At 42.4% G+C, this 12,688-nt stretch overlaps 1 protein-coding gene across 1 annotated transcript in view; it reads left to right on the top strand.

The window, feature by feature from the left end:
• Positions 1 to 12,688, top strand: part of PCDH15 (protocadherin related 15) — a 2,579,312-nt gene that overhangs the window by 1,447,042 nt on the left and 1,119,582 nt on the right. The window lies entirely within an intron of this gene.

A 12,688-nucleotide genomic window follows, 5' to 3' on the forward strand; every position in this document is an offset into this window, starting at 1 on the left:
TTTCACATGGGGCTTGCCCCATGTGAAAGGAAGCATTGCTGGAGTTGCGTCACTTTTGTGACACACTCCAGCAATGCGTCACTTTTGCGCTTACAGATACGTCAGAAATACTGACGTATCTGTAACTCCTTGCGACATGATGCGTCATACATTAAATATGACGCATCAGGTATGTCGCAAGAAGTGCGCCCTGAGAAGTGACGTATCGCTGCTTTCACGCAGTGATGCGTCATTTCTCATAAATGAGGCCCCTGGTGTCAGTCTGAAGCCATGTTTTACAGGCCCACTGGGTGGCTGGCACAATAGGTAGAGCAGTTCACAGGTGTCATGTAACTTCCAGTCGCTGGGAATATTTTCTACACCTTACGCTGCAGACTTAAAGGCAAATATGTGTCAATCAGGGAGTAAGCCAAATTGACCATGCTTAAAGGGGGAACACGGGCATTTTACCTCCATTTAGCATGGCTAAAGTACACAGAATAATAAAAATACAGCAAAAATAGGGTTTAGAAAAAGATGAAAAATCTGGAGTGACGATGGAGAGAAGGCAGATTTACTTTTGCAGTCAAGAGTATTTTGCGGCAAATTGGAAGGTGTTTATAGTAAGGTCTTATCTTGTTAGATGAAACATTTAAGACAAAGATTATGACGTCATTCTATTGCCTTGTACCATTCTGGGATAAAGTATTATTCCAAATGTGGCCATGATTATGCTGAATATATATGAAACAACTTACGAGAAGTAGTCATTTGTATCACAGCAGAATGATACTGGCAAAGAAACTTGGCATTTGAAATATGTAGCACTGATTGGAAATTGAACAATTATGCTGTTTTCACATTGAAATGTCTGCCCATCCACAAAAAAACAAATCATTATAGGAGCTGGCACAACATGAGAATCTCTAATAAAGAGGGTTGCATTTGATTGCAGATGTTTATTGTGTAATAAAATACCGTTATGGTGTTGATAAACATAACTCACATTTAATCCACAAAAAGCCAGTAAAATTAGACTCTCCTTCTCCAATATTGCTGTTTTAAATTGCATCAAAATAAATTAAATGCAGTAATAAAAATATTTTGGACTTCAACACATGCCATTTAGACAACCAAGTGTATGTTCCTGCAACTTAATACGCTTTACAAAAGTGAAACTTTTTCAGTTTCTGAACTGTTTCAGAAAAGAAAAATCAAGGAAATATTAAAAAAATATATTCAACTTTTATTATTTTTTGTGATGAGAGTGCACTGTATATTCAAACTATTGATGCAATGTAACAAAGCACTTTATTTAGAAGGAACTAGATTTAGAGACAAATGGGAAACTGAGTGCAGTGGGAAAAACTCAGATAGGCAATGGTAGTGTGCACTCACACTTATACGTGAGGCATCAAACAATACGTGGTTTTACCTCTCACATTTCAACTTTGTATACAGAACTTATGTGATACATGCAATGGTTCATGGGATTGACTCGAACAAACATACTTGCTGTTCTAAGTGTAATGATCAAGAGGTCACATAGTTCCACCAGGTATGGGAATTCCCAAACATAGCTGAATATTGGAGGCAAGAAGTTGATAGGTAGGCAATCCACACACAGATTTTATTACATATTCATCCACAGACATGCCTCCTAGACGTAGATGCAATTAACACAAAAAGCAAAACTGAGAGAAGATTTGAGCAAATTAGTTTATTGCAAGCTAAACAATACACTGGTTAAAGCCTAAACCAACATTACAGCATTCGGTTGAAAATGTCACTGAATGGACTGTGGCAGAGGAAATTCATGTGAAATTTGTTAGGAATGAAGAAAAATTCCAGGAATACTTCGGCATCTGGAAGTCGTTCTCTAGGAATTTGATCTATTAACCCGAAGTCGCTGCCGAGTAGCTCTGAAGAGCAGCACCTCTCATGCGCCTTAGTGTGGCTTTGACCTCCCCTTACGGTTCATGCAGCCACCCACCGCCCCTGCCGCATCACGTCCACTCTGGATCCTTTGCGGCGGTCCTGGCAGTCAGCACCATGCAGTTTCACGGGTGTGGCCGGTTCCGATCTTCGTGGCAAATCTAGAACGCTGAGCATTTCAGGTCCTGATATCGTGCCAAGTATGGCAGGAGTCCAGCGATGGAGGAGAACCACTGAGGAACAGCTTGAAAGTAGGCCGCACTGAACAGCGTCTCTACGCAGATTGTTAATACTGCTTTCCACACGTTATCTTCACGGCAGAGAAGGAGGTTGACTTACTGGCTAGCTGATTGGAACTGTTGCTGTATTCAGCGATGTTACTTTTTTGCTAGGGCAGGGCTGAAGCTGATATTGGACCTACTCCAATAGGAACTGCCCTGCTGCCGCCTGTTTACATTTATAGAATACAGTGGGTCCAAAAGGAAGGTTGTATTGGGACTGTATTGGGATGTGCGTGTCTTCTTCTCGTTGGAACCTGGGCTTGACTGATCGGAGCCTAAGTTCTTTTTTTTTCATTTCTGCCTATCGTTATACTTTCCATATGTGTCCCTTATGGAGTACCTCACCGTTATCTCCTCATGTGCTGTTCATTTGACTACATTGATCCTGGGCAATACAGATCAACCGTCGGGTCCTGATGGCTGGTGTTAAATCCAAGGTGATTAATCATAGAAACCCCAGGCTGTTTCAAACGGAAACTCAGAAATTACTTAAAATTAGCAATGGCAGAGCTACAAGGCACCATGAAAAAACTAAAGTTAACGTGGGATGGTTAGCAGCAGCTGCAGCAATGTGGCTTGAAATAACAGCAGCAGCAAGTCCTAGTCCTACTGTCACAGACTGCGACACCAACACTGAAAGTGGCTACTAATACCGTAGGAGGCAAACACGGCCCAAAAAGGGAGGATTTTGCAAGTCTAAATTTAATGGGGGAATGCCAGCCAAAGTACTCCTTGACCTCCAACTCACTCTGAAGCTTCCAGTTCTGATTCTATTCTGTCACTGAGGATAAAACTGAGGAAGGCATTCATAACCCCCGGCAGCCTTAACAGCCCCTATGCTATGAAAATAAGCTCTGCCAGCCCGACACTCTCACTATCACATAGCCTTCTAGGCCACCAGACCACAGAGTCCCATGCACTGCTCAACAGAACTGCATAGAGAAAGAATCCGATTTAACCACCTCCGCTAATCCTAAGGACTGTGGTATAGCTAATACAATGGAGGTGGCAGCCAATATAGGAATGCTCCAAGAGTCAGCGACCATCAATAGAACCTCAACTAGTTTTGCATCAATAATGGATGACTGCCTGTTAGACACCCAGAGAGAGCCTCTGAGTCAGTCTTCCAAGGTTGCCGCAGACAAGATGGAGGAGAAGCAAGTATTTTCCCTGGCCCAAGACAAATGGTTTCTATAGACTCTAAATTGATTGGGCTTATAGAAGAACCTATTCCCTGCCTACAAGACACCGTCTACCTAACATTATGAACAGTTTGCCTGAACAGACTAAAATGAGGTATACTAGAACTCAAGAACTACCTGAGAAGGGGCAATTCAAAGATATGCTATTTTTTACCCTTCTAATATCATGTTCAGAGAAAAATTAAGACCAGCTAAGGATGTGGATCTGGTTGCACAGCATGATATGTCTTCCGATGCTCTGGGTACTCAACATTCATCTGAAGCTGAAGAATCATGGAATTTCTGCCCATTCCATCAGCATCCACTAATTCTATTCCAAAGACCATTCTAAGGGAAGTGCATCTGGTTAATAGTAATCAAAAAGTCTAAGCAGCCAAATTTGAGAAGTTAACACAAAAAGTTTTTTCCATCAAGTAACAAATACTTGAATTAGTGCATGCTAACAAAACTATTAAGAACAAGATTTTATGGTTGGAGGATGCTGATAAAGCCCGAAACCGGTCCTAGGATGCTTGTTTGCAGTCCAGGGAAGACCTGGCCTTGCAGTTCGGGCTGGACTGTTCCCATAGGAAGCAGGGTCAAGACTGATTTGCATATGGCTGGGTTCAAACTGGAATGGCATGGGGAGCAAAACAGATGGATATAGGCCCAGATCTCTGTACCGGGGTGAATGTTTAACATTACTCTGCATTCTGTCCATCAATTGTTCTTTGTGCATTAGGCAATACACAGCAGCATCTTCTAGTTCAGTGGTAGCTAACGGTGCTTAGTTTCCTTAAAGAACCATTCAATCCAGGAGTATGTACAATCAAAAGCCATTGCAATTTTCACACTGTAAGATTTTAACTGCTGGCTTATCTTCTTAAATCATAAATATGATAATGAATGTTCTGGTATGTTTAGGAAAATAGAATTCTATGTTGTTTTTTATCAGCATAGCGAATCAGAATTACAATTCTATATTAGGAAGTATCAGTGTTAGTAAATCATCCATCGTTTCTGAGATACAACTGAAGAAAGGGAAGGGTAGTGCAAGTTTGCATTATTACTGGAGAATATGACATAATAGGTAAAGTAGCATTTAGTTTCATTACACTGATATTTTGAAAAGATTTTGGGGATTTTACAGTGTCAGTCAGGGAGGTAATTTTGGGCCTGATGCTCTTATACTTGTTCACAAATCATGCACAAATTACACACCAGCTGTTCTGCTAAAAGAGATGCAATTTTGTATGTGACCTATGTGCAAAGAGCTTGAATAACACATTTCCCATTTATAGAGAGTATCAAAATAACATTTTAATGAATACTAATTTGTCAGGTCTCTCATTGTGAGCTCCTGTGACTGGCAGCGAGTGTAGTCATGGTGGCCGGCAAGGGAGACCAGACCTAAACAACAGCATTCACATTATTAAAAGGATTTTTTGTAAGCAGCATGTGCCCCTTAAAGAGAGAGGTGCTGATTTAAATGTTTACTAGTTTTCTGCTTGAGAAACCATCAGGAAAGCATGCAATAATTCCCTGGACAACGTTGGTTGCCTCCCAAGGCCACCTAACACACTTCACAAAGTGTAAGTTGTCCCATAGGGATAGCATCTACTTTACTTTGCACATCCAATACCACCAAAACTCAGGTGAAGAAGCTGATGAATGGTTTACATCACAATTACAATAACTAATCAGTGATATCTGTCATTGCAACTTAAAATTAGGAGGGACAGCCCTTTTTATACCCCCTTCCAATTATGATTCTGAATTAGCCATAGAACCCTCTTTGTGAGACAATTGGACTTTTATGACCCTCAAAAAGGGATTTGAATATCACAAAACACTATTTTGCAGTTCTAACCCTGTGAGTTTGAGAACCACATAGTTTGCAATGACAACACTATGAGCCTGATTACGACTTTGCTAAAGTAGCAACGGGTCCGCTCTGCAAACTGCACCGCCAAAGCTGTGGCCAGACCACCAGCCAGATTAGGAATTTCTTCCTGTCTGGCGGGCTTTGTTTTTGATGTTCCCACAGTGGTGCCCTGAAAATGGGCACCGCAATCGGAATGCCAAAAACAGGCCCTGCATGGCAGAGGAAACTGTTGGTCTATATTTCCCACACTATCAATGTGGGAGCCACTGGTAAACAACCACATATAAATTTCAACAACAGAAGTAACAAGGTCAGATACTAACAAAGCTTACAGTGTTGAGAGGAGGGAGGGTATAACTCCGTCACTCATCTACTCGGAGATTGTTTATAAGTGCAAAGAGGGTACATTTGCAGAGTACTAATATCTGCAAGCCATCACATCAAAGTAGTTTAACATGAGCTACAACAAATTGTGAAAAGATTTTAACAGCACTCAAACCATTTACCTACAGATGATTCAATTTGCAAGGGATGACCACTTAACCTTAGCGCCATAGTGCCAGTCTTTGAGGTTGAAGGTGAAAAAACACTAGATCAATCCTACTGGTATGCCCCCAAATGGGCTGCTGCTCCTCAGACATGTCAAACAAGGCATAGCGGTGGCAGAATCAAAAACAGCATCCAAATAGTAACAACCACAATCTTCAAAACACAGAGCACCTTCAGGGACCCAGAGTCCGAGAAGAATCCGTAGTTAGCTTTCCAACCATATAGAAGAGTGGATCCTGACTTTTAGAATGAGCACTTGTGACACCACACTCCAGAGCAAACTGTAAGAGCAACACGAAGAATCAGAAAAAGTCAGAACCAGATCTCACAATGGATACTGAATACAGAAGCACTCATTGAACAAGCAAAATAGCCTGACCAAAACATAAAATATCTATAATAATAGTACAAAGACTACAGCTGGCATAGATGCACTCTGAGTTGATGCCTGCCCAATATACCATTCCAGAAATCACAGTCCCTTAAAACACTATGGGCCAAATGTAGGTGAGGGACATTTACCGACTCATAAATACCGAATTTTACCGATTCGGTATTTATGAATCGGTAAATATGAAGGAGGGAGATGTAGCTAATTTTTAAATTAGAAATACCGAATCGGTAACATTCGGTATTTACCGATTCGGTAAATACCGAATCGGTATTTCCTATTGATTCCTATGGGCTATGAAGCCCACAGGAATCAATGGGAAATGCCGAATTGGTATTTACCAAATCGATAAATACCGAATATTGCAAGGGTGCAGGGGGTGTCACTTTGACACCCTCTAGCACCCGAAGTAAAGGCATGTGTGACATGTGGCACACATACATGCCCTAAGGGCATGTCTGTGTGTCACATTGCACAGTGTGCATGCACAGATGTGCATGCACACCTGGATTCGGTATTTTACCACACAATAGGATTGTGTGGTAAAATACCGACTCTTAAAGGCCTGTGACACTCTCAGGAGTGTCACCTACATTTGGATTTACCAAATCGGTAAAATTACCGATTCGGTATTTTACAGAATCGGTAAATTTACCGATTCTGTAAAATAATGGCCCCTACATCTGAAAACCCAAATACCGGTCGGTAACGGCCAAATTCGGCCGTTACCGACCGGTATTTGCTCTCCTACATCTGGCCCCTTATGCTTAGGGCAAGCCCATTCCTAAGTTACTTAGATCCTGGGATAATCACTTCCCCTATACAAACCTGCAAAAATCACGATCTGGATTAGAAGCATACCCAGCTTTCATACAGGAGCATAACTTCAAGGGGATGCTTAGGGTGTGACAGCCCGAAAATAATTGTCTGGCAGTTGGGTCTGGAGGCCCTGAGACCGGTATGTCTGTGTGGGTTTTTATTCTCCTGGTCCAAAAATAAAAGCCCAAACAGTGACATTTCTTGGAAAACAGGAGAGAGGGAACGACAGAGATAATCATCTGATGGCTAAATTTCAAAATATGAAAGCAGATGACTGGAATCTATACCAGCATCCCTGCTTGTTCAAATTGTGAAATCCTAGATAAACATTAGATTTCACAGAGGCTCTTTTTTCTGTTCTGTCACGTATGAGAGCTCAAGATGCATGCTACACAAGCACCTCTTATGTATGATTTGTTAGTCTATAAATGTTGCCCTATCTATAATAAATATGTAGGCCATATGTACAGTTTACATGACTACTGACTTGCCTCTTAGTTCACCAATGGCATTATTGTTGGCCGGTGAGCAATTCATCTTTCTAGGTTCATGTTTAAAAACTATCACTCTTTCCTAAATGTCTGTCTGTGCACTGCAGTTATTTAATCGAATGTACTAATATGAAGTGCTTCCGCATGTTAGAGAAATACAGTGTTTGACTTTCGAAGACACGTATCATATTTTTACATTATCTTTGATGCACAATATATATGCCAAACCTTTTTATGGTTTGGCTCGTGCATGGACTCCTAGAGCCAAGCGAGACCCTTTGCTGAGCTCTGGCTCGCTCAGCTTTCCTCATTTAATTTGCTGGCATTCCCACTTCTATTTGCGACTTGGGCTTTTCACAAAAGCCCGTCTGTCACTTGTTAAAATTATATGTAAAAGCTGAACACTGAAAACACACAGCCCTGCCTATAGACACCAATTTGACAACTCTGGCATCTAAGTTTCTCATAACAGAGCCTTAGAAAGGTGTGTGAAGTGAAAATACATTTCAAATAAGTGATCCCAGTGCAGGGACTCCAGGCCTTTGTGGTGTACATGACAGTAGTCATGAGATTCCAGTAATAAATACCAGGCCCATGTATAACGGGGCAGGGGCTTAGCTTTTAGGGGCAGTGTTTAGGTGTGACATTCTCCAAATGCATTCTTGGCTTGGTAGTTTAGTTTGGGGGCACTGAGTTGGGTCTGCTATAACTGTGTCCGTTTTTCTTGTCATTTTCATTTTACTAAGAGCTTTAACTTTAATTGTGTGGTGCTGAATCTTTAAATATATATATAGAGACTGGTTTACCGAAAAAGTAGTATATCTCCACCCACAGAAGAAGTCTTTGAATATGTGCAAATGTACTACTGTTTGGAATGCACAAACATTGCAGTAGTTGGCTTGCAAAGCTATGCTAGTTTCAGGTTTCCAGACATACTACTAGCAATCAAACACCAAAAAAGGTGGACGCAGTCCATCCCACATGTTGATCGTCTCACTCCTCCACCCTACGCCCACCACTTTTTTAATTTAAGATTCACACCCGAATCTCAGAGACTAAGCTACATCCCTGCATTCGTGAAACAAGAGAGCGATGACAGCTACACCTGTTAGAGAGATATAAATGGAGATAACATATTGGAGAGGGCACGGACTTACCGCCTCCTTGAAAGCCTTATACCAGAGAAACCAGCTGATCTGTTGAGTAGGAACAAAAACAACTTGCGGTTTCTTTTAAAACTGGAAGAGGAACAGGTAAACCATAAACTTAAGCTCTTACAGATAGAAACGACCTTTTAGACATGACAAGAACCTAACTCTTAACTATCATGCTTAAAGTCAGAACTATTAATTATTACACCTCAAGTGGCAATTTATGAAAGTTATAGCCTTTTCACTAGTGAGAAGGCAAAGTGACTAATAGAAGCATCCCCCAAAAATATTCCCCTACTGTAGATTCAGGGCAGGGTCCCCAACATGGAACAGAAAGAGAGGAGGTATCTGAACTTTCTTCAATTCATGAGACCATGAAGATGATCAGGCAAACAAATTCATACGTCAAGTAAAAAGTGATAGAAAAAGGCAATCCCCAAATATTACTACCCTTGATGACAAATTGTAAAGCTGGAAAAGAGTTCAGGAGCAGAATCCTAGTCAGCCACCTACACACAGTGCAAGTGATGCTCAAGATCAGTAGGAGAACTGACAGCTGGTTCAAAAACATGACAGAGCATACCTCTAGTGGTAGAGATAATTAGGCTTCAACGTAAGCAGCCTGTTGAGATCAGAGAACAGAGCCAAATTACAAGTCTGAAGAATCACTGAATTGCCTGGTTTTTGCGTCCTGCACACAAACAGACCCCAGGCAAAAACGAGTCAACCAGCAATGATGAAAAATATTGAAAGAAAAGAGCAAAAAACTAACACGGGAATAAAAAATAAGGTATCTTCCACATAAATACAAGAGCAACCAAAAGTGTGTTTGAACAAGTTATGTCTGAAAATGAGCGTTAGCAGGCATAAACCATACACTAAATCATGTTCTATGCAGGGAGTGTTTCAGACTTCAGTGTGAAAATGCTACCCACAGCGCAAACTAGCACTCTATTGCAGGTTGGTGGGGGTTTACTGCAATGTATAATCACACAAAGAAAGGCTCTCTAAAATGTGTGGACTCAGAAATACCAGAGAATAAATTAGGCATGAATCAATGATCCCCCATAAAACAGAACACTCCGGAGACGATTTAGAACTCCAAGAGAGCACACAAACACGAAACTACTCAACAGCCTAAAAACGAGACTGAATAGAACACGGCGAGGAGGAACACTGCAGATCCCAAAAGTAGCACCACTCTCACCTACCCCCACTCACAGTCTGTGGAAGAGTAAAAGCAGTCTAACGTTAATAAACTGTAATGTTTGTAGTGTTGAATTGCCCGACATCAGCTAGGCAAAAGTACAAAACGATCTTGTCAGGCCTCAAGTTTCCAGTCTAAAGAAGACTTCTTCAGTGAGTTCTGTGCATTTAAATGTTGAACTACCCTGCTGAGGTATCTATATGGCACTTATTTCTTGGCAAGGCGCCATCCTGGCTTTGGTGGCACAGGATGCGAATGAGAAAAGCATTCAGTGCCAGCCTTAAAAATCGTCAACATCAGTAAGCCAGAAAACCCTCCCCTTGCCCATCTCCCACTTATGTCATTTCGACAGCCAGCATGTCAAAGAACAGTGGTGGCCTGTTGTGTGGACACACAAAATTCAATCAAGCATTTGCAATGCAATAGTTCTCGCATTAGTGAAAGTTTGAGCTATTGGCGGTGCTAATAATAATGTAACACCAATAGCTCAAATTTCTTTTGCATTAAAAATCAACTGCGGCACTCGCACTTTAGCTTCAAACATCTTAAGCTTATGGGGTCCATTAAGATGTCGGGCGGATTGCCTCCGCCAGGCTGGCGGTGGCCACCGCCGGCCTGGCGGAGGCAATCTGCCCGACATTGCAAGCCGAAATCCCCCCGCCATATTAGGATGGCAGGGGGGGATGGTGGCGGTGAAAAACACCGCCCGCCTGTTCTCCGCCCCGGTCGCCTTGCATTTCTCAATGCCTTTCCGCCACGGAAAAGCATGCGGTGTTCACTCTGGGGGCCCCCTGTGGGCCCCCAGAGTGAAGGCCAAAGGGGGGTGGCACACGGGGGGGTACCTGTGGTACCCCCCTGCATTTACATGATCGAAGTGGCAGGCACCGGGCGGGCCTGCCACTTCGATCATTTAAATGCGTGCATTTTATTTTTAACATTGTGGCGGGCGGTGCAGTGAGCACCGCCCGCCACAATGTTAAATTGAGGAGGGCGCATCCTAATACCAATGTCGGGACCCCCGCCCTTTAGGCGGCCGGTCCCGATAGCCGATAGGGTGGCGGGCAGGCAAAGCCCTCACGCCATCCTAATAACCCCCAAAGTGTGGGTGCTGAAATTGCTTTAAAAGTAATTAAATGAAAAAAAAATCCATTTATTTACTGTTGAAGCAATTGCTGCACTGGCACTTTAGCTTGAGATATTTAAAACTAAAGCACCGGTGCCATGATTGTAACAAAATTGAACAGATAGTTAAAAAAATAACGGCCACATACTTTAGAGGCAACATGCCGGTAGAGAAAAGAAAACTCTATGATGCGGCAAGAATTGTCTGCATCAGGCCGCTTTTTGAATGCTAGTAGGGGGCAACATGGGCAACAGAAAGAGGGTAATAGGGTGGGAGGGGCAAGGCAAGAGTCATAAACAACAACCTCACCACATTTCAAGTTCTAGGAAAGCCTGCCGGAGGCCTGTAGGAAACGCCCCGCCTGCGCACTGAATTGATAAAGGACATACTCGCGGGACCAGCTGTGCAGCAGCTGAAGGCGATGAAAGTGCAGTGAGTGGACTCTGAGACATATTAATACTACTAAAGTTGGGCAAAATTTGCAGAAGCAAAGAAGACATTTAAGAGCCTATCTAACCTTGTGAGGGTTTATTCCTTGAATACTTTCAAAAATCAGGAATGGCACACTACATGAACCAAGTTAGGATCGACGAGCTGTAGAAAAATTGCTGTCTTGAGTTATTTTTCTTCTTCAACTATAATACTATGCAGACTCGATCTTTGGCCCTTCAGAGGTGCATTAACAGAGCACCAAAAACTGAGTAATAACATTTGTTATTTAGTGTTTAGAAACTTCAGTGTGGCCTTTAGCAATATGTATAAAACAAGATCTCATAGTATAGACCAATGACTAGGACGGATTGTTTGGAGTTAAGGCCAGCAAGTTTTCACGTTTATTTCTTCCACTCTACAAGTAGGTCCAATCCTTGGCAGCTCACACTGTAACTGACTCTTTACAGTCCCACAGTAGGGTCGAGGGAAAGTGGACTGCTGCAGCTAAGGCAAGATGTACAGTTTTAACATCTTTTACGTATGGATACATATGTGGTCTACTGAACCAACCTTTACTCCTGGGTCAAATGCACAGGAAGTATATTGAATTGTAAGCTCAGCTTGCCATAATTGTACAGATAACACCAGACAGAAAACAAACTCTTTCTCGGTCTGCATTTTGTTTTCAAGTAATTTAAAAATATGAAGAATAGGTGGGCTTTTTGAGATGCACATATCATCACGAATAGGGCAACAGCTGAGCACACGTGCACAATGAAATTAAATTAACAAGCGGCACTGCGAGCCATATGTTTTCAATTATCGCCCCCATGTCCGGGCACTATAATTGAAAACATATGGGCTTTGGTGTCCGTAACAGACACCAATAGGCCATGGGCGGAGCAATGCGCCCGGCTTTGGCCTATTGTGTGCTCTGTTTAAAAAAACATGCAAACAAAGCCCAATAGCGGGACCCAAAAGGAAAAGCACACGCACAAGCGTGTGCGATTCCAGGATCCATTTTCAAACCCAGGACAAAAGAGCTCTCGCCTGCGTGAGCAGTGCTGTGCTCTGCAACGCAGGGTGCGAGCCCTAAAAAGTGAGTTTTACTTACAAACAGTTCCAAAAGAGTGGGTTGCCACACTCCCCGAAATGCTAGAGAACTAAGGGCAAAATGAGGACGATGTTGCCCGCTAGGCACGGCCTCTTGAATCTCTGTACAGTTGAAATGCTGGGAACAAAAACAATCACCTCTGCCCCTCCT

This window comes from Lissotriton helveticus, chromosome 5_1 (assembly GCF_964261635.1).
Source record: "Lissotriton helveticus chromosome 5_1, aLisHel1.1, whole genome shotgun sequence".
NCBI lineage: Eukaryota > Metazoa > Chordata > Amphibia > Caudata > Salamandridae > Lissotriton > Lissotriton helveticus.